Genomic DNA, 23,013 nt, shown 5'->3' on the forward strand with positions numbered 1-23,013 from the left:
CAATAGGAGCTGACAGATTGGCCAGAGAATGGAAACAACACAAGCCTCTTTCCTCTCCCAGAGCTGAGAGCCACAAGGAGGGAGCAGCCTGCAGTTTCAAGCAGCCTGGGGCTGCAGCAGGCAGGGAGACCAGCCTGTCTAGGGGGTGCTGCAGAGCTTCTGGCCTAGAGACATTTAGGTAAGCGCCTCTCAGCCAGAGCCTGCCTCTTGCGCCCCTGCCCTTCCTGGACCCCAACTTCCTCCCCCAGATCACCATCCAAACCCTCTGCACCCGCTGCCTCAGGTCATACCTCCCTCCCACACTCTGTACCCCCTCTTACATGCCTCCCCCAGGCCAGAATCCTCTCCCACACCCAAACACCCTCCCAGACCCTTCACCCTGTTCCCCTGAGCCAGGTCATAACCACTTCCTTCAACCAAACTCCCTCTCAGATCTCACACCATCTCCTGCACCCCATACTCCACACACCCTTTTGCATCCAACCTCCATCTTAGACCCCGCACCACCTCCACAGAAAAGTGTGGCCCTTGACCACTTTCCAAAATCTTGGAGTGCCCCCCCCCCACCAAAAATTATTGCCTACCCCGATTTATTTGGTTATGGCGAGGCTTCTGAGGTATAGTGAACCAACCTAGCAGCTGGTAAAAGGATGGCTTGTATGTGTTTACCATTGGGGTAAGCAGGTTACTATAGCTTTACTTAAATTCTGTTCACAATTTCTGAATGGTCTAAAAGGCAGAAGTGACCTTTTCTCACTATTGTACATTTATCTTTTGTAATTACAGTTATCAGTCATATTACAATAATAATGATAAAAAATTGCCCCAAAATGTAGTTCTCCAATCACACACTGCGGCTGCCAAATTGATATACTTATTTCCACCTGATTTGTTGGATTTTTGTGAGAAGCAGGAACTAAAAATTGAGTGCCTAGCTGAAAATTATTTATTGTCAGTGGTCACTGTGCTCAAGATTGTATCACTGAAATGACTAAGGAAGAAAAATCAATAATACTCAACTGTGGTGCTCTTCTCTTAGAGATCATCAGTTTTACTCTCAAAATTCTTTCTCCTTCCAAATTATTCTGTTGAATAAGAACTCTGTATCACAGTTCTTTGTTCAGAAGATCATTTGTGTTATACTTTCATTTGATTTTATGGCACTTTCAGAATTTAAAAAAGGTCCAAAAAGAAAATGGAAGTAGACAGGCTGAGGAAGCAGAGTGGCTAGTAATTATTTCAGGCAAGATTGAAAGCATCAATTCTGTAGTTGTATGGTGAAATGAATAGGTTGGTATATGTGATTGGTTGTATAGAATATCTGGATCTGCTACCAATATTTGGGAGCCCAGATAAATGCCTTTCATTCAAAATATCTAAATCTATCTGCTTACAGTGCTTCTGCCTATCACTATGGTATTTAAATACCATTCAGTGTTGTGTACTGTGATACGACCAATATTTGTCAAGTGAGGTTCTGTCTCTATTCCTTTTCAATTTACTTTGATAGGAATGTTAAATTTTGTTAATTTAAATGGCATATATGAGCTCAGAGAAGGTAGTAACAGGACTTGAAACTGCTCAACTCTAAACAGTTTTAAATCCAATAAGGGTTTGGTATACCAAAACTTCAGCCTGCATAGTGCCTTTGCAAATACATAATTAAAATCTTGTAATCTTTTATTAAAGGTACAGAAAAGAAGGAAAAACAGTTAAAGCATTTGAAATATGTAGTTTAGCTTTCATTTTAACAATATTCCTCTTGTCTTTCCCTTTAGCTGAAGAGTTTTTAGAAGGAAACATCTCCTCATCCCCTGACACACATTTGATAGTCTTTTAGATGATATTCAAGATGTCTTTTTGGGGGTGGGGAAAAAGGATGTTAGTTGAGAAGAGCTGCTGCTGCCGGTAGTGTTACATTCCAATTCAATTGTCTGAAAGACAAAACAAGACAAACACACATGAGGGAAGACAAAAGAACAAGGAAGATAGAGATGCAGCTTCTGTCTCTGATGTTGATTCTCATTGGGAGCTTCACTGCCGGAGAAAGATAGGCATGAGCCTGACACACCAGTCTTATTAACCACTGAGATCTCTTGTATCAACATTGGGCCATTTAGGGCTTTGCATTTAACTGCTGCTTTATGGCAGCAAAATATAGAGTTGGCAGCCACAAGCCAGCCTCTTATTATATAGAAGGCAAAGGAGAGGGATAGGAAAGAGAAGAAATAAGGAAGGGAAGGAAAAGAATACAGAGAGGTCCAGTAAATATGACAAACTATCCATTCCAGGTTCTGCTCAGAGTTTATCCAGAGCTGGTAGAGGTGCGGTCATCTAGGTCCCTCTCTCTGGCTCAGTCTGGTTACAAAATTTCTCAGAATTAGAAAGTCTTGGGTACCAAAAGATAGCCATCCAGCATTGCAATAGCCAGTTTGTATGAAATGTGTGATCAGATTTGCCAGTTGAGGATTGGCTTAGTTAGTCCAACAGCTTCATAGAAGATAAGATCTGTCAATCAATGGCTCAGTCCATCCTCCTGCTCATCAAATACTTAAATATTAATTGGTGCAGGAACTGGAATCTGGGTCTCCCAGATAAGTGCCTTAATCAGCAGCTATAGATTCTCTCTCTGACCCAATGAATATTTTAGTATTTCAGACAAATACCTGACCTTGACACTTTTTACTGGCTAGCTTAGGCAGCTACCTGACTAGCATGCTGATGTCTGTGAATTTCATTCCAAGGTGCCCACCTCTCACGATGCATTGTATAGGGAGCCTAACTCAAAGCTGTGGACTCTATTGGGAGGCAGGCTTACACTGTAAAGCCTGGTAATTTTGGGTGCCCTAAGTGCTCTTTGCAAATCTAGTCCTGGTACTTAGTTGAGCCAAAACAAATTCAGAACTGATGGTTGCACATTGCTGATCACTAAACCAATACACAGTTCTCAATAGCTTTATGAAATGGACAGACAGAAAGGATGCTGCCTTTCATATAATATCTCTGTTTGAGAATAGTTGATGATGAGGCAGAGAGGAATTTAAATAGGAATAGTAATTAATATCACCAGAGCTGTCTGAACAAAAGTAAATAAAGCCTTTGAGAATAACTAGTTAATTGCAATCGTAGCCAGGCATCCAAGCAACAAAGAGCAACTACAAAACTACAGCACAAACATGGCTGCAACAACATATAATGATTGTTTTTACACTAGTCTGAATAATTTCATTCTCTATTAAAATTGCTATCTGTAGTTCTTAGAGACATTCCTGATGAAGTCAGACCATTCCAATAGAATTAGAAAAGGTCTTTTGGCCAACAAACAAATTTTTAGGGGTCTTTTAAAGTAATATAATAAATTTCAGGAAAAAAGCCAGTGTTTGAAGGGTGTGCAGCTGGTCCCCGAGTTGCGAACCGCGCTTACAAACAGAATGGTCGCTATGTAACTCAATGGGGTCCGAGTTATGAACAGATCGAGTTATGGCCAAGTGTTTGGTCCGTAACTCGTTCATAACTTGGGGAGAGGCTGTAATTAAGGTGCTGAGAAAAAAATAAAGCTACTGCAGCCTGAGAAGAGCTTAAAGGCTCATGTGCAGATTTTGTTATTTCATTTTTCTCTGATTGTTAGTAGCATCAGCAAAAAGAGAAGGATGTGACCATCACAAATGAGTGAGTTAAGAATTGCTGCAACTCTCAGAATAGATATAATCTCCCTATTGAAATGAGAAATGCTGCACTAGCCTTCTCCTAGTAGGAAGCAAAGTGGAGGCTCTCTCTTATTGCTAAGTAACAGCAACACATCAAGACATTGGCAACACCTCCTCTGAAACACATAGGCTGCATCTAGACTGGCAAGTTTTTCCGCAAAAGTGGTTGCTTTCGCGCAAAAACTTGCCAGCTCTCTACACTAGCCGCTTGATTTTGTGCAAGAGCACTGACTTTGTAACGTACAAAATCAGTGCTTCTTGCGCAAATACTTTCACGCTCCTGTTTGGGGAAAAAACCCTTTTCCAGAAATGCTTTTGCGCAAAAGGGCCAGTGTAAACAGCTCAGATTTGTTTTGCGCAAAAAAGCCCTGATGGCGAAAATGGTGATCGGGGCTTTCTTGCGCAAAACCGTGTCTAGATTGACACAGACGCTTTTCCGCAAAAGCGTCCATGCCAATCTAGATGCTCTTTTCTGCAAATGCTTTTAACGGAAAATCTTTTCCGTTAAAAGCATTTGCGGAAAATCATGCCAGTCTAGATGTAGCCATAATGTTTGCACTTTTAAAAAAATCAGAAAAAACTTTCAATAGCTTCCCAAAGGGGATTTCATGCTTTTTCTTCCCTAACAAAAAGGTGGGTTTTTTTTGATGATATAAGAGTTGGTTGAAGATTTTCTGACAGAACAGCTTTGATGGAACATGCAGATTCCACATCTAGCATACACATAAGATTACCATCATGGAGATCGTATGAGATGTGACTGACTCTTCCGTACTAGCTCCATAGCAGAAGATCAATGCCTTGATCCCCCATATTTCATTCGTCCTGAAGGGATCTGCTATGGTGCTATCTGATATCTCTTAATGCCATCAGGCATCCAGCGAAGAAGGGGATATTTCTTTCCTAGGGGGCCGGCAAAGAAGTGGAGTAGTTATAGCACAGGCACAGTGGCACCATACATTCAAGGGATGTTGGTGCCACACTGCAGTGTTCACTCTCTTGTTTTCTGATGTGCCATGGTGAGGAACATTGCAGAGAGTGCCGTGCAGAACACTGTCAGGAAGCAAATCACTGAGAACCCTCCTGCCAAGATGTTGCACATTTGGAAATAGTACACAAATGCTTGAGAGGACTCTGAAGGATGCATCTGCTTCCGCTATGTGGAAAACATGAAACAGAACCTAAGCTAACACAAGCCTTTAAAGTGATAAGCAAATGGGTTGCTAGCAATCACTTCCTCCCTGGGGCAGCTTCACCTGATTTGCAGGTTCACCAGGAGGGCCTGGTCAACTGCATACTGCTGAATGAAGCCTTCACCCTGGGAAACAGAACAAGTAATGCTGGAAGTGTTGCTATGCTAATGAGACACTAATGTAGCCTGATTCCAGAGCCAGGAAACTGACACAAAAAGGCATTCAGAATTGCCTAGTTGAGGGGTGGCCAATATTTTTTGACCGGAGGCTGCATTAGAAATTATTGAAGTGGCCCCGGGATGCCCCGAAAGGAGAAAGATCTCAGGCAGAAGGGGCAGGGCTAGGGCACTTCCATGCCTCCTCTCCCACAGACCCTGATTGATCTGGCAGTGGGGGAGCACATGGAATCTTGCCCCCACCCTTCCCCAGAGAAAACAACGAGCCATTCTGAACAGCTGGTGGATCCCTCTAGATGCCCTGGCAGTGGGAGCAGACTTCACACGCTCTCCCCTACCTCTAGCTAATTAGAGCCTGGGTACAGAGAAAGCATGCAACATCTCCTCCCACCCTGCCCCCTTGACAGTTAGGGGCTCTGGTTCAAACTCACATGGTGGTTGTCAGAGCTTTGGGTGCATGAGACTCCAGCAATGTGTGTGCACTGAGAGAATGTGGAATTGGACAGTGCTACATGTGCCTGATGCAGCTAACTCATTGTATCAAACCAGGTTGTTGAGGGACATCTACCTAGAACACAACACAGGACATCAACACCACCAGTAGAGATGGGCTGGCATGCCAATGAGAAGTGAAATCAGGTAGTAACAAATATTTCTCTGATGGATTCTATAGCTACTAAGGGACAACCTATCTTAAACACTCAATTACTGATGGACAATATACACTCATTCCTATATTTCTTTTCTATGACTAACTTTCTGTACAACTTTTGAGTAATGAGTAATATTCCTGAGTATACGGATTCAGATATTTAAACTGTCCTGTTAAATTTGCTCACCTAACTTTGGGGTATTGTAGATTATGTACTATAAGTATCTTATCATTCTTAAACCAGACTTTGGACTTTGGATTATCTGAGTACTATGCTCAGATGTGCAGACATTATTTCCTTAACCTGTATATTCTATAATTTTAACATTAGCTTTAATATTTTTTTTAATAAAAAAGGTAACCATAGGGTGTCATTTGAATGCATTAGTTACCAGTGCCAAGAAAAGAGAGAGAGAATGAAATAATTATTTTCCTACAGTGTAATCTTAAAATGGAACAGCCCAATAGGTAAAAATTAACTGTCGCTGAATAGTACCTGTCACATTATGAAGTTCCTTATGCAGAATTGTAAGGTTCAGAATGCTCAGTGAATTGAGAATGAATCAAGGTGCCAAGCTGAGAAGCAATCCGTCCTTATTCAGCAAAACACTAAATCACATTCTTTGAATAGATGCTTAATCCCATTGATTTCAATGGGGCTTAAGCGGCTGCTTAAAGTTGAGCATGCACTTAACTGCTTTAATGAATCTAAATATGGGCCCACAGGCTAGACATGGCCTACCAAACATTTGGATCTGGCACATCATGACCCTTCAGGCTGCCAAATGCTGCTCAAGGCAGCCAGCTACTGGGGCAAGTGTGTCTCTGCATGTGTGTGCTCCATGTGGGTAGAGGACATTCGGTCGCCATACGCTGTGCCTGCTCCGGGAAACTGACCAATGGGAGTTGCAGGGGCAGTGCTTGTAGACTCAGGCAGTGTGAAAAGATCTGCTGTCTCTATCTCCCCAAGGAACATGCAGAAATATGTTTGCTTCAGCAGCCAGCTGCTTTGTGAAGTGTGTGGGGCAGTGGCAGACAGGCAGCCTGCCTAAGTGCCCCATTAGACTGCTGGTTAGGAGCTGCCTACTGTAAGTGTCTCCCAGCCAGAGCCTACACTGGTTACCCCCTTGTGTATTCCAGCCCTCTTCCCTAGGTCACAATCTTCTCCTGCACCCAAATTCTCTCTGTGTCAGCTCTAACTAGAGCACCTTCCTTCATCCAAACTCTGTCCCAGACCCACCACCCTCTCCATTAATATAGTAGAAAAGTGCAGCCCATGGCCATTTATCAAATTCTTGGAGTGGCCTCCCTGGAAAAATTATTGTCTGTCCCCTGATACAGAAGAACCTAAGCAAACACTTCAGTGTTTTGCTGAGTTGAGGCCTAAGTGAGCTTAAATGTTTTACATTGTAGTAGTTAGGTGGGGGAAGGAGTCAGATCTGATAAGAATACATACTGAATGCAGAATGATCATCTGAAGGCAGAATGATCATCCTGGATCCTACCTGCTCCCTGCCTTTGTTCCCCTCAACCCAAACTCATGTCCTCAGTTACTGTCTCCCTGTTGGTAGAAATGTGCCCTGCTGAGGAGGCCCTGGCCAGAGCCTGTTTGTTTCAAAGCTGAGACCCAATCAGCCTATGGGGAGTAGGTAATTGGAGCTGGGTAGGGTGGAATCCCAGGGCAGAGCAGCCAAAAGGAGAGAAATTGAGTCAGGGAAAGTGGAGGTGTGCTGAACACCAGTAAAAGCTTTCTTCCAAGAAAACGAGACAATGGTGTCTGGAATTTCTGGAGAAAGGAGGAAGAATTCTTGACCTGCTGGGAACACATGGAAAAATAAGTTTTGTGTTTATTAGAAAAGCACATATGGAGAGAAAGAATGGTCCTGTAGTTAAGGCACTCAAAAGGCGGGTCTCAAAACATCTGGGATCTGTTTTCATCCTAACACAGATTTCCTGTGTCATTGGTGGCACGTATTCTGCCTCACTTCCCCCTCTTTAGGGATATTAATACTTTCTAGCTTTCAAGGAAATTGCAAAGGTACCCTAAACCAATGAATGAATGTATTTAGATTCTTCATTGATGAGGGCCATACTAGAGTTAAGCTTCCAGGGTAAAAATATTAAAGCTTTTGGTCTTTTTTAAAAAAAGAGTACAGTGTATGATAATAGCTATTAAAAAAATTATTCCTTTAATCAAATGGTTTCAGACCAAATTTAGCAATATTTTTACAATTAGACACATTAAAAATGAGATTTTTCAGCCATAAAATTATTAATTGTTCTGCCTTATAAAAAAGTCCATAAATATCATTAATGTCTAACACTTGAATTGCTATTTTATATGTTGCAAAATCAACCACATATTGTGCACAAAAATTAAAGATATCAAATGAGCATGCCTTTATAAAGTGTAGCTTCTGTATCTCTAAGAACTGACGTATTTTAAGACCAAATAATGCTAGTTTTATTTCTTTCTCCATCCCAGTTGTGGGTGTTACAAAAATTCTAATCTTCAGAAGGTTACATCACTGCACTTTTATTGCTAACACTAATTGAACAGAAGGATTTGCAGAAAAGATTTGGAGTCAAATGTGCTCTCCCACCAGTGTCAACCTGGGGCAACCCCAGTAACTTTTCAGAGCAAATTTGGCCCATTATTTTTATTTCACAATTCATTTGTTTTTGACGAGTAGGAAAATTAAATGTAAAGGTTTATATAAATAGGCTGAAATAAGTGAAAAGGTTGAGTACTTGAACAGATATTCAAAAGCCCGATTAGATTAATTTTCCATGCACATGCCACACAGGTATGCACAGAGTTCTTCACAATGGAGCCCAAAAGATCAAATTATGCAAACTAGTTAAGGTCCATTGACATCTACAGTTACATACATTTTAATAGAATCATTATAATGTGTTTTGCATGGCTAGTGTTATATACAACTGCCAAAGATGCTCTGAACACTCAACCATTCAGTATAAAGTTTCCCATGTACCTCTTTCTAGGTATTGAATTTTCAAAGCGCCATCATTCTTCTGAAATCATTTAAGTATTTGTATATTATTCTCTTTCACAATAGCTATTATCACTAGCATCACACAATGTCTCTTTCCCCTACAAAATGTCAGTGTGTGAAATGTGCTGGCAGATGATACCAAAACGACAGTGAGGTGAAGATGAGCGATTTCTACCTCAACCAAACCAAAAATAAAAAGATATCCCTAAACTTATTGGCCAGATGCCTCTTTGATCTCATGTGTTGCTTGCTAAGGCAATTTTTAGGACTGTCATGTATTATATTAGTAGAGCACAACTGGGCCTCAACTTGATTGAGGCAACTAGAGATCCTCATAATATCAATGATAATAAAAATCTAAATGATAATGGTAATAATGACAATCAATACATTATTTATCCCAGGAAGTCTATTAAATTTTCCAGGTAGAGTTACAAAATTATATTTATTATAGGATATAGATTTTTTTAAAAGAAGGAATGACAGACGTTAGAATTTAAACCTATCTTCTCTAATCCCAGCTAGAGCAGCAGTCAGATTTCATTCTTTTGAACGCTATATACACAAATTTCATATTCTAAAATGCATTCGATTCTAGCTGAACATGTGAAAGACTTCCTATTCCATCCATCAGAAAATGACTTATTGCCTTACAAGTTAACACTACTTACCTTTTTAGATAAAATGTTCTGTGCAGTTTGAGATTTTGACATATACATGTCAAGGAAACTCAAAATAAAGAGGAACAAAATTAAGTGAAAGGAAGAAGATGAAAGTCAATGCAAAGGTACTACTAAATGCCATTTCTAGTTTATTACATATATAGAATGATAACTAAAATAGCAGAATGAATATGCTGAAAATACTAATTGGAAATCGAGCGAGGTTTTATTGCTGTGCATGGTATTAGAAGGAAAATGGTTTCACCTAAGTATTAGTCTCCCATGAGGTTTTCCACAATGGGTAGATCATATGAAAGCAAATTCATTAGTGGTCATGCTTACCCTTTACTGTACAGCATTGCACAATAGGAAGTGCATTATGAGGGATTTTATCTATCTTCTGAGGTATAAGCTGTAGCAGATGCCAGAGACAGGATATAGGACAAAATGAACTGATGGTCAGTGTGACAGTTGAGGGAATATTTCTATATACAACTTACAAATGCTGGACAATTTCATGGTATTGCTATATTTCTGAATGCCTCAATGTATCTTTATCTGGGTCATATATCACCCATGCTGTAGGGAAGAATGTATAGAACACATTAAAAAGTTGTTCACGGTAATGACTGTGCCCTGGCTGGGCAATGGGTATGAGATGCAGGAGGTCTCAGCTAGAAGGTAAACTGTGTTGGATTTAGATCTTCTGTTAACACCTGTAGATAAAGAATTCGATTAAAGAAACCCTTTATTTTCAATTTTGCCTATTCTGATATTAAAGATTATGGCTCTCCCTATAGATTTTCCATGGAAAAGGTTGCTAACTTTAGGCTAGCTATCCTTCCCCTTGAGGGACAAGGATATAGATTCATCAAGAACTAAATTCTTTGAAAACAAAATTATATATAGAGAGGTAACATATAATAAAACAAAACAGTAAATATTACAATTTAAAGGAGAGTGGTGTGGTTAATAAAGACTCAGCACTACATAAACAATGTCACTTAATTAACTCTATAACATAACAATTTAGCAATATAATCATGTAATGCTCTATAACAATATCTATTATATGCAACAATATAATAACTAACAAGCATATAACATCCATTACATAACAATTCAACATTCAATATTAAATATTTAAAACTAAATACTTAATACTAAGTATCTAAGAGCTGATCACACAATTATCAGATGAGTAGGGGAAAATATCAGAGAGAACCCAGGCATCCAGCTTTACTGACAGGCAAAACCCATGTACTTTAGGATGTTAAAGACAAAAAGATTTTAACTTACAGAGGCTTCTTTAAAATTCCCTCCAAAACAGCTTGTTTATTCCTTCTGCTCTTGTTTTGAGGGGATTGTCTGGGGAGCATTGTTGCAGGAAGGGCTATTGGAGGCAGTGACTGTTGCTGAGGTAAAAGCTCCTGCTTCAGTAGGAAATATGGAGTCCTGCTAGTTGCCAATGCTGGGCTGCTGCATAGGCCTCCTGCTGGCCGGGTATCAAGAGTGGTCATTGCCAAGCAACCGTGGAAGTCGGGGTGATCTGTTGATGCTTCTACTGTAACACTTGTTGACTTTCAAGCAGTTGTTCTTTTGTTGGGCTTTGCTGGAACTGCTGCCTCTGTTCTGCAGGGCTACATCTAGATTGGCATGATTTTCTGCAAATGCTTTTAACGGAAAAGTTTTCCGTTAAAAGCATTTGCGGAAAAGAGCGTCTAGATTGGCAGGGATACTTTTCCGCAAAAGCACTTTTTGTGGAAAAGCATCCATGCCAATCTACATGCGCTTTTGCGCAAAAAAGCCCCGATCGCCATTTTTGTGCAAAAGCTTTTGCAGAAAAGGACTTTTGCCCAAACAGGAGCAGCATAGTATTTCCACAAGAAGCACTGATTTCTTACATGAGATCGTCAGTGTTCTTGCGGAAATTCAAGAGGCCAGTGTAGACAGCTGGCAAGTTTTTCTGCAAAAGCAGTAGCTTTTGTGGAAAACTTGCCAGTCTAGACACAGCCCAGGTGTCTTCTTCCTTTCAGATGTCTGGTAGCTTCCCAGTCTTCTGCTCGTCCCAATCCGATGTAGCATGGGTCTCAGACTCATGCCATCCTTACCTGGAGCAGTTGTGTAATCCGTCCTGGGAGTCCCTGCCATCCGGGAGAGGGGGACTGTCCCTTCCTGCCATCATCTCACTCTCTTCCCCAATGGTGCCCCATCTTCCAAGGACATAGCTTTGGGGATTACTGGACATGTCTGGTACAGGGTGGCAGCAGAGCTTCCTGCAGAGGCAGGACCCGCAGTGAGTGCAGCGGGGCGGGGGGGGTCCAACCCCTGCTGCTGCCTCATTCCAGGTCCCCCATGTAATTCCCCTGTCCACTCCTGCCCACAGGCTGTCCTCAGTATGGAGAGTCATCCCATCCATGGAACAACTGGGGTGGCTGCCCTGAACTGTCCTATAGATGGGATGGTTCTGCCAGAGGAGAAGACACAAGGAGCAAGTTCCCAGAGATGAAATTTGGAATCCTGAGAGGACATTCACCCAAATCCTGAAGAACATTCCAAAGTGGTAAGGAAACTGAGTTATGAAATAATGTTTATAGCTTTGCCTATATATGTATATTTCTCTTGCTAAAGTAAAAAGTAAGGGTGCATCTGCACAGCACCCTAAACTTGAAATAAAATACACAATTTGCACAACACAAATTGCATATCTTATTTTGAATCTATTTCAAAATAGATTATTTTGAAATGAGGATTACTGGGATGTCGAAAAATATTTCAAAATAACGGGTGCTTGTGTAGACACGGAGTAGCTATTTTGGGATATGCAATTTGGTATCGGAAATAGCTGTGCAGTGTAGACGTATCCTAATTGGTTTTGGAATTTTTAGCAAAGTGTGTGTTATGCACTTCAAGTTTCACATATCCCCAGAGAGAGAAACTGTAAACCAGAGTATCCACATGGTTGGAGCTCTGGGAAAGTGTGTGGGTAAGTTAATGTGTCAATGCCCCTGGACTCCTCTAGTTTCAGGGTCTAGACTGTGGGACCATAGTGGTCTTAGCACTTAGAAGGAATTGCTAGACAGAGGGGCTACATTTCAAGAATTTGCTCAGAAGAATCACTGAGCAAGAGGCAGTGCCTCAGCTGTGTGCAGGGTCAGTAAGCTTAGAGCACATGGCCTGAGAACGTCCAGAAGAAGGAGCTCAACTTGGGCTGTGATATTCTGATATAAGGCCTAATTCTGCATTCAGAACCATGCAGATAAGCTTGTCATGTGGAATTCAGCTGAAATTGGTGGGATTATTGCACACACTCTCAAAGGTCTGGCCACACCGATCTAATTGGCGGATCAGAACTTAAAATTGCAACATCTTTTCTGTTCCTTCCCCTCGCCACCAGATTACCATTTCATCTGTCAAGTGTAGACCTGTTTGTGGTGGGTGTGTCCAGGGTAAGAGCTAGAGGAAATCAAAGGAATAAATATCTTTATTTTGGTTTGAATCTTTCTCAGAGCCACAAATTCACCTATGACATTTTCCCCATAAAAATGATGTAGGAGAACAATGGTGCCATGAGCCAGTGTAAAATAATGCACATAATTTCATGTTAACAGCAGGGTAACTACACTGGTAATTACATGACAACGCATGCTAACATTACCATGTAATTACCAGATAATTTTGGAGTTAACTTATTATATTCTTGAAGACAACAGACAACTACTAATACAATTATCTTCTGTCTTCATGAATTGTATCACAGTTAGCTATTATTTTAAAGAGCAGCTATGATTTCCTCTCATCACAGAAAACTTTTTGCAATTTTTGTATGCCAAATTAATAGTGTGAAAAGAGGGGTGAGGCAATATTTTTTTATTGAACCTATTTTTGTTATGGTGAGAGACAAGTTTTCCAGCTGACAGAGATCTCTTCTTCAGGAGCGCTGTGTAAGATCAAAAGTTTATCTCTGTTACAAACAGAAGTTGGTCCAATAAAAGATATTACTTCACCAATCTTGTCTCTCTAATATCCTGGGACCAACATGGCTACAACAACACAGCATATACATTATTAGAGTTCTAGTACTTACACTGTAAAATAAAATACACAGTACATCAATGTATTTAAAAGCATTGCGAGTTTCTCCCTGCCCTCTTACTTTTCACATTTCAATTTGTGTGTATTTCATTTCTTATATGATTGTGGCTTCTTTTGCTAATGCTATTTAACAAAGACGGACTTGTGGCAAATACTATCATGGAGATTGCATCGAAACTGATTACATAATCCTTCAAGTTTCTGTGTGAATTGGGGACCATGTTAGCACAAGGGAAGCCACAGAATGCTTGGGCATGGGAGTACAGTTAGTGGTTGAGAAACAAACTCTTCCCCTGCCCCCCCAAGAAAATGTGTTACACAAAGATTTCCCTTTGGAATATTTTATTCTGTGCATGTATTGCAAGAATCTTCAAGGTGAGAGCATGTGAAGCTGATGAAAAACAATATTACATTTGAACTACAATAACCACTTTTTAATTTTAGCATCCATGTGAAAAGGAGGAATTCATTGTGGGCACTTACAACCCAGTGAGCTGCTGACTATACAATCCTCATAAAGCAACATTCACAAGAACACTGACACGTAATGGAACTGGAGAACTGTTAGCACAGCTAATATCAGTGAGCACACACCCCACAGCTATAGCCTGTTTTACTCACACACCTCTATCTGCCATCTGTTCAATACAGAATGGAATATATCCCTTTTGATGTGTGTTAACACTATCCCAGGCTGCATCAGTGAAAAACATGGGGGAGAGGATGGATAAAAACATATTAAAGGGAAACTGTAACAGAGTGTGAATTGCAATTTGATAATCTGAGTGGTTATGGTTGTGACATTTTATTGGCAATGTTCAGGCGGTGATAGAAGAAGTATAGAAATTTGTCATTGAAAACAAATGCAGCCATAGTTATTTTTCATTTTGCTAATATATTTGAAGGAAACTCACTTTCCGAAAAAAAGTCAATACTGTGATATTTAAGTAACTGATGAACAAAAGATTTTAAAAAACCATGACTCCAAGAATGAGCAAGTAAATCTTTGTAGTTCGTCTGACTGACATCACAGCTTAGGGACACATATTTCACTGGCCAGCTAGCTCTTTTTTTTAAATATAAAAATTAAGCAGCCAACTCAAAATGTCACCCTGATGTTAAAAAATAAGAAAAAGTAATTAGCTGAGTATTATGAATAACAGATTTTTTAGTTTACTAGCAATTCAGAAAAAAAGTTTGGTTTCGATGAAACAAACATTTGGCAAATTAAAAAGAGGAAAACATATTAAATATAAAATTTGAAACAAAGTCTTTGCAAATAAAAAAAATAAGTATTGGGATTATTTTTTGTTTTGTTTTTCTTTTTCCAATAAAAAAATCAGTGAAACAGATATACATTTATGTAATGTTGGCGTCGTAGGAATAGTCACTAGCACAAATTATACATAATTATGCCACCATTGACAGAACTAGTTCAGTTGACTGTATTTTCTAAGCTATCTTATTACCACATTTGGCCAATAGACTTTTTTCCCCCACTGGTTCCTCTCAAAGAACTAAGAGTGAGGGTGAAACTCCAATTCATTTCAATGGGATCAGCTTTTATTCAGATAACTTTAACTCTAATGGCTGGCAACACATCTGCTAGGTGTAGATAATTATGTGATCCATAGACTTTTTCTGGTGACAATGTGTTAGAACAGCTTTGTTTTAACCAGCCATTTGGCCAGACATGGTTTGCCAGGGTTAGCCCCTGGCAGGCTGATTTGGCTGTATTTTCCTGCACTTTTGGTTTGTAGCACCTGTTGGCTATGGATCACCATTCCCAGCCAATGGGAGCTGTGGGAAGCAGTGTCCCGGTCTGCACCACTTCCTGCAGCTCCCATTGGCTGAGAACAGCATTCTGCAGCCAACAGGAGCTGCAAACACCTGTACTGGTGGAGGTGTAGGTAAATAAAGTGATGGCGGCCTGCCAGTGGCTAACTCTGGTGAACTGCCACCATTTTATTGCCCACCCCTGTTAGAGACAGGAGTGGCCTGAGGCCGGCTGCGGCAGCTGATGTCCCAGGCGGAAGGCGCAATCGACGCCCCCGCCTGCACGGCCGTCAATGACCGTGACTTACTCACGGGATGCCCCGGCACCCTGTGACGTCAACATCGGGGTGCCAGGGCCGGCAGCGCCGTAGGCAACTGCCTAGTTTGCCTAGGCTCACGGGCCGCCCCGGTTAGAGTATACTCTGTTAAGAGGGACAAACTGAGGTAGCTATTCTCCCACCATTTAGGCAATGTACTCACTTCAGCTTAAGTCTGCTTAAATTATATTACTCAGTGGTGTGTATAAGCCACCTCCTTGAGCACCATTGTAAATTACATGATGACATAGCTACCTACCACTGATCGCAGCGGCTGGAGTAATTAAGTTGATGGGTGAGCTAGCTCCCATCAGCTAGACTGTCTGCATTAGCAGTGCTACAGAGGCACAGTTGCATCCGTGTGATGTAACCATAGCTTTACATGACCAGTACCTATTACTTATAATACAAATGCAATTGAAACAAGTGAGATTGGGCTTTTCAACATCAAAGGAATCTTTATAGCACTCTGGGCTTGTTCCATCCAGATTCTTGATCAAGGTTTTATAACAGTCAAAGAAGAGATTTTCTCAGAAAAATCCTACATAGAATTCAGTGCATGCTGAGAATTGTCTTTTTAAGCGTACCCTACACTAGAAACTTATATCAGTATAAATCCGTCACTTATGAGTGTGGAAAATCTATATCCTCCTGAGTGACATAGTTATACGACCTGTCCGTGTAGACAGTACTTTCGATGAAGCTCCTCCTCTCCAGGAGCTTTCCAAATGATTGTAGGTAGCTGCTTCACTATGCACTACAGTGGTGCCAGGAGCTCTGAAATGGGGGTCATGGCCTCTCCTCGCCTCCGGTGGCCCTTCTCCCCCAGGTAGGTTGGCAGCTGGTGCTTGGACCTTATGCTATGGACCCTTGACCTGCCTGGACTGGGGCAGGACAAAAGCAGCCCACAGCATGTGTCCCCACCCAATGAACCCTCCCACCCTGCTAAGGACAGTAACTCTGCAGTGCTCCACAACTGCCTGTGCACAACTCTTACCTGGACCCAGCTCCCACTGCGGGGGTTGCAGCCCAGCCATAGTAAGAACGATGTGGGCAGCTATGAGGAGCCATGCACACTCCATTTGCTCTGGGTGGGGGACCTGATGCAAGGCATGGACACTGGCCATGGGCTACTCTCTATTCCTCTCGCTCCCAAGCAGATTCAGGATCAGCACTCCTGATCCATTCCAGCTTGGCTGGGAACAGGGACTCCAGTGGAAGAAGAGGGAGGGCCCTAATCTTGGCCCTCCTCCACATTTAAGCAGGCTCTGCTGTCCTTGAGTGGTGCAGCTGTAGCAAAGGAAGTATAGAAAAGCCCTTAGTTTCGGTCAGTACTATGTTTGGTTAGGCAATATAGCTCTTGCGGTAGCACTGTACTATAATATTCAAGGCTCAGGCTACATCTATACTGCAGCCTTCTTCCGCAAAAGCTTATGCAAATGAAGTGCAGAGTAGAATATCGCTGTGCTTCATTTGCATAATTAATTAGCAGCCGTTTTTGTGCAAGAGGCTTTTGTGCAAAAGGGAACTGTATAGATGGCTCCTTTTTGCACCCAAACCCCCTCTTGCGCAAGAGCCATTCTTCCTGAAAAAATGAGGAAGAACGGCTCTTGTGCAAGAGGGGGTTTTGGCACAAAAAGGAGGCATCTACACAGCTCCTTTTTGCTCAAAAGCCTCTTGTGCATACACGGAGCCTCATTAATTATGCAAATGAAGTGTGGCAATAGTCTACTCTGCATTTCATTTGCATAAGCTTTCGCGGAAGGCTGCAGTATAAACCTAGCCTCAGTGTTAGAATTCTGTGAACTGGAATATAGAGCAACAATAGACTGGTGTACATCAAGATTTTTTTGTGCCAGAGTAGTTATCCCAGTGCAAACCCATAGTTCATTACCACTGCACTGATGAAAGTGGGTGCAATTTAAACCATGGTAAGTTATTGCATTATAAAAGTTTACATTAGTTGTTTGGTAGTTACATTGTTGCAAAATTCTCAGGTGTACACAGTTCAGAGTCTAGAAAATGTTTTTCAATTATTTATTGTCCAATAAGGGCAAGATTTTGACTTCCCAAAGAGCAGTGGGTATTCTGCACCTTGCGAACTCAGGTCCACACATACCAGGAAATCAGATGTTTTGGTGATAGAGGCCATATTAGAATAAGGCCTATATAGAAAGAAAGGTAAGTGTAGCTGTCTCTGTTTAAGTGTGTTCAACTAAATACCCTGAAAATCTAGAGCCTAAATTCATAACTTTGTAAACACTAAAAATCATGGACTTAATAAAGACACTAAATTTATGGCTCATTACAATAATCTATAACCCATTAACCTTCCTCAGTTCTAGGCATGCAAACTGCCCTCTTCACCTTGAATGGTTTCTTATAACGTGTGATCTTTTATGCTAAAAAATGTGTTCCACCTTGTAATTAGTTTGTCTCTCTTATGAACAAAAATTGGTCCAGTAAAAGATATTACCTCTCCACTTTCTTTTACTAGTAGATTAGATAATATGTGGTATGGCCTCTGTTTGATTCTAGCATGAGTTTGCTAAAGAGGAAGCAAAGCAGTGTTCTGAGTACATTTGACTTGGAGTCAAATTCAAGGCTTCAAAGTATAGTTGTTAAAGAGACTTCAGTGTTACCATTTGTGACCCTCCTGGCTAATATAACCAAATGAGTTAAACAAATTCCTCCAAGATCACTAACAAAAATTTGCAAACAAATTGCCATTGTCTCATTTTGGCTCAGCACAGTAGGCTCTGCATCTCTCCACAACTGCCTATACACAACTCTTGTAAGTAAGAGTTAACAGAATGTTTGCATATTTAAGTCAACTGCTTCAGCTGTCTGAGAGCAGTATCAGTCAGAGAACTAGAAAAAACCTAGTGATCCCAGAACATAAATATCACACGTATGCTGCGCTCCACTGCTTCATTGCTTTAATTGGACACTTTAAGTATTGGGTGAGCTTGATGTGAGAATTCTTTAAATGATTTTAAAGAAAGAGTTTCCCTACAGGCAGGAAGAGAGAGAGGTAAACTCTCACTGCTTCAATTAAACATTTTTGCTTTAGTGGTGCAGGGTGTGGCCTGAACACCATAAATATGACTTTACTGAATTAATTTGGAGGATTAAAAAATCTTTGTCAGAACAAAAAGCCGCACCTCCTACTGCTGTCAAAATATAGCCACAAAGGGTGTGGGAAAGTTCAAGTCATAGACAAATCTTCTGTTTTTTCCTTTGGTGCACTTTCTTTACCATATATCATTTGACCAATAGCATTGCAGCTGTTTACAATGCCCCTTTTAGGCCACCATACAGATGTAATCTGCAAATCCCATGCTTGTGAGATCAGTCTGTAGTAGAGCATATGCTGTTACAGAATGTGAAGTAAACTGGAGGCATTCTGGCAGTAAAGTATGTTGGGGGGTGTTGTGTATGTGTGTGACTGAATTAACTTCACATAGCTAGTACAAAGGTCAGCTGTCCCTGTCTTTAATTCACTTGAGGCCTTATGTACAGTAGGACTAAAACAGTGTTACATGAAGCAATTTAAAGTGTGTTTTAAAATCATTCAAGATGCTTCTGTTCATAGTGGTTTGGGCCAAATCTGTTAAACCAACTTTAGAGAGTAGATAAGATTCCTACATAGGTAGTGTTGCCAAGTCTCCAGTCAGACAAAACTGAGCACCCCAGTCCCACCCTTTCCTTGAGTCTCTACCCATGCCCCACCCCTTCTCTGAAGCATTTTTCCTGCATCTCCATCTTCTCTCTCTACATTGCTCACTTTGCTCCACCCTCACTCATTTTTTATTGGGCTGGGGCAGGAGGTAGGGATGTGGAGGGGGAAGGCTCCATTTGGAGGTGCAGGCTCTGGGGTGCGGACAGGAATGAGGATTTTGTGGTGCAGAAGAGGGCTTTAGGATGGGGCAGACACTTAGAGGTTGAGGGTGAGGACTCCAGCTGGGGTAGCAGGCTTTGAGTGGGGCCAGAATTCAGGAGAGGGTTCTGGCTTGAGGCAGAGGTATGGGGTGGGTGAGCGTGAAGGCTCCTGCAAGGAGTGTGGGCTCTGGCATGGGGATGATGGCTGTAGGGTGCAGGGAAGACACTCAGGGCTGTGGTAGGGAGTTGAGATGTGAGAGGGGGCGCAGGCTGTGGGGTCCTGGCAGCACTCACCCCAGCTCCCAGGAAGCAGCTCCCAAGTTCCTGCAATCATCCCTAGGCACAAGAGTGGCAAAGGAGGCTCCTCCTGCAGGCACTACTCCCACAGCTCCCAATGATCACAGTTCCCAGCCTGAATGAGCTACAGAGCCAGCACTCAGGGGTGCAGGAGTGCATGGAGCCTCCCTGGCTCCCAATGCACCTAGGGGAGCTGCACCCAGGGCAGATAGGGGGCCTGCCTTAGCTCTGCTGCACTGCCAACCAGATATTTGAACCAACTGGTCTTCTGTGCCAACTGAAGGCACCAAGGTCCTTTTTCAACCAGGCATTCTGTTCTAAAACTGAACTCCTAGAAACCCTATATGTAGGCAAAACTTAAAAAAGAACAAATAGTCTAGCAGCACCTTAAAGACTAACAAAACATGTAGATGGTATCATGTATAACCCACATCTTCAGATGAATGGAGTATTAAAAGTCCAATTCCAAGATAAATAGGGGATGGGGGGGGAGGGGGAAATAGTGAATTAGAGTGTCCATGTTACATGAAGCTGATAGAGAAGGTGCAAATTATTCATAAGTACCCATTGTTTGGTTGGTTAAGGTAGGATGTGGAAGGTAGTGTGCTAGCCAGGTAATGTCTTTATTCATACCTTTGTGATGGGTCCCAAACTTGTAAATGAAGTTAAGTTCCGATGTCTATTTTTGCCACCTCTGCCTAAAGGAATATTTCCAACACACCAATGTACAACACACTGACCTTGCACCTCTTTCCCTGCCAATCCCACAAGAGAAAGGTTTCTGTGTGGGCCCCTACTAATGGTTGTAATGAGCGTCTTGACTTCTACATTGACTGCTTCTGCAAACATGCATGGGTTGACATTGTCAGCAAACAACATATAACATATCATGCAGAATGCAATTCTATACACAGCCTCAAAAACAATTTTAGAGTCATAATCAAAGGGGGCACTGTAGTCATCATGAACAGAACAGATTATGACCAGACAACTCACCAACACCAGATTCTACAAACCTCTCTGCTCTGATCCCACATAAGAATACCAAAAAACCTTAACAATTGCTTGTGAAGCTCCCAGGACCAAATTTACACAAACACCCCCACCCCCCAATCCCCAACCAGGATTTTTCTATCTGCTACCCAAGATACACAAACCTGGAAATCCCAGAAGACCCATAATCTCAAGCACTGGCACACTTACAATAGGATTATCTGGCTATATTGACTCTCTCCTCAGACCTATGTTGCCAGCATATCTAACTATTTTCAAAACACCACCAACTTCCTGAGGAAACTACAGAACATAAATAATGTTCCTGAAAACACCATCCTGGCCACCATGAATGTAGAAGCTCTTTACATCAACATTCAACATGAAGACGGATTACAGGCTATCAGAAACACCATCCCTGATGACACCACTGCACACCTGGTTACAGACCTCTGCAACTTTATCCTTACCCATAACTACTTTTGATTCAGAGACAATTTGTATCTTCAAGTCAGTGGCACAGCCATGGGCACCTGTATGACCCCACAATATGCCAACGTCCTCATGGCTAACTTTGAATGTTTCCTCAGCTCTTGCCCTCTAGCACTCTTACTCTTCTTACGCTACATTGATGACATCTTCATTATATGGACCCACAGGAAAGAGACCCTTGAAGAATTTCACAGGGATTTCAACATCTTCCACCTCACCATCAACCTCAGCCTGGATCAGTCCACAAGAGGGATCCACTTCCTTGGCACTACAGTACAATTGCACGATGGACACATTTCCATCGCCTTATACTGGAAACCTACCAACTGCTACACTCACCTTCATGCCTCTATCTTCCATCCCAGACACATTTCTCAATCTATTGTATACAGCCAAGCCCTAAGATACAACCGGATTTGCTCCAATCCCACAGACAGAGACAAACAGCTACAGGGTCTTTATAGAGCATTCTTAAAACTGAAATATCCACCCGGAGAAGTGAAAAAACAGATTGACAGCGCCAGAAGAGTACCTCCATCATACTCATCCAAGAACCCACCACTGCAGTCAGCCTCGGTGTCAACTCTGTGCACACATCTACACAAGCAATTTCATCACTGGACCCAACCACATCAGCAACTACATCAGGGGCTCATTTAACTGCACATCCACTAATGTGATCTATGCCATCAAATGCCATTTATATTGGCCAAATTGGACAGTCTCTATGGGAAAGAATTAATGGACACAAATCAGATATATGAAAAGGCAACACACAGAAACCTGTTGGAGAAAACTTTGAGATCAGTTAATGAGTGCCCAGGCAGGTTAAAGTCACTGTGTACCCATGAAAGCTCATGATACTATCTACATGTTTTGTTAGTCTTTAAGGTACATTTATTTGTTATTTTTTAAGTTTTTCCAGTTACAGACTAACTCGGCTACCCCTCTGAAGTTTTTATATATAGGCAGTGGGGCATAGCCATGTAGCAAAATTGATTTTAAATAGAACATGCAAGTATTCATTTGTGCCCAAATAGTTATCCAATCAGGAAGCAAAATTAATAGCATGTGACTACTCACGGTTGAGCAATATAGAGGGAATTGTCAGTATTGCAAACACACAGCAAACTTCACAGTGTACATTTTTTGAATAAATTAGAATAATGAATACATTAAAAGAAATTATGATCTACTCACAGATATTCCAGAAGCAGAAAGAGGGTAAATTAATCTGATAAATTATTCATTGCAAATTATTCGCTTAGCTCCAGTTATGTTTATTATTACTTATCTGATCTAGAAGAATAGCAGAAAGTCAAAGCAATGGACAAGATGAGGCAGGAAGTGAAATGAGGTACTAAATTTGTTACCTATGAAAAAAATTACTACCAACATGGTCAGAGAGTGACTGCCCCTGGTGCACTGCACACACAAGCAGACCTGCCAACTCTATGGGTATACAGTAAGCATTTCATCCCAGATTTGGCAGGACAATGCTAAAATGCAAAGTTCACGTCCCTGTTTCTGATTGAATGACTAATGAACTAACTAGCTCTAGGATCCCCTGCAGTGCCACTGTGTAATTGCCTAAGGCTTTAGGGGAAGTGCCAACCTCTTTGTGGTGAGAGGGTGGGGACTGAGGTGGGCCTCGGCCTCAACTTGCCATGAGGTCTTGCTCCTTGGCTAGGCTAGAAGCCTAATCCAAGAGGAAAGAGTGTCTCAGAGGGCCTGGGCTGCTGTGGGAAGCCACA

At 41.6% G+C, this 23,013-nt stretch overlaps 1 long non-coding RNA gene across 2 annotated transcripts in view; it reads right to left on the reverse strand.

Annotated features, from left to right (window-relative positions):
* Window positions 1–1,662: 1,662 nt before the first annotated feature.
* Window positions 1,663–23,013, reverse strand: part of LOC142830059 (uncharacterized) — a 202,106-nt gene continuing 180,755 nt past the window's right edge. For both annotated transcript variants that reach the window (XR_012905085.1, XR_012905083.1), the window contains one exon: window positions 1,663–1,934. This is a non-coding gene — a long non-coding RNA (uncharacterized LOC142830059). The remainder of the gene's footprint in view (window positions 1,935–23,013) is intronic.

This window comes from Pelodiscus sinensis, chromosome 6 (assembly GCF_049634645.1).
Source record: "Pelodiscus sinensis isolate JC-2024 chromosome 6, ASM4963464v1, whole genome shotgun sequence".
Classification (NCBI taxonomy): Eukaryota; Metazoa; Chordata; order Testudines; family Trionychidae; genus Pelodiscus; species Pelodiscus sinensis.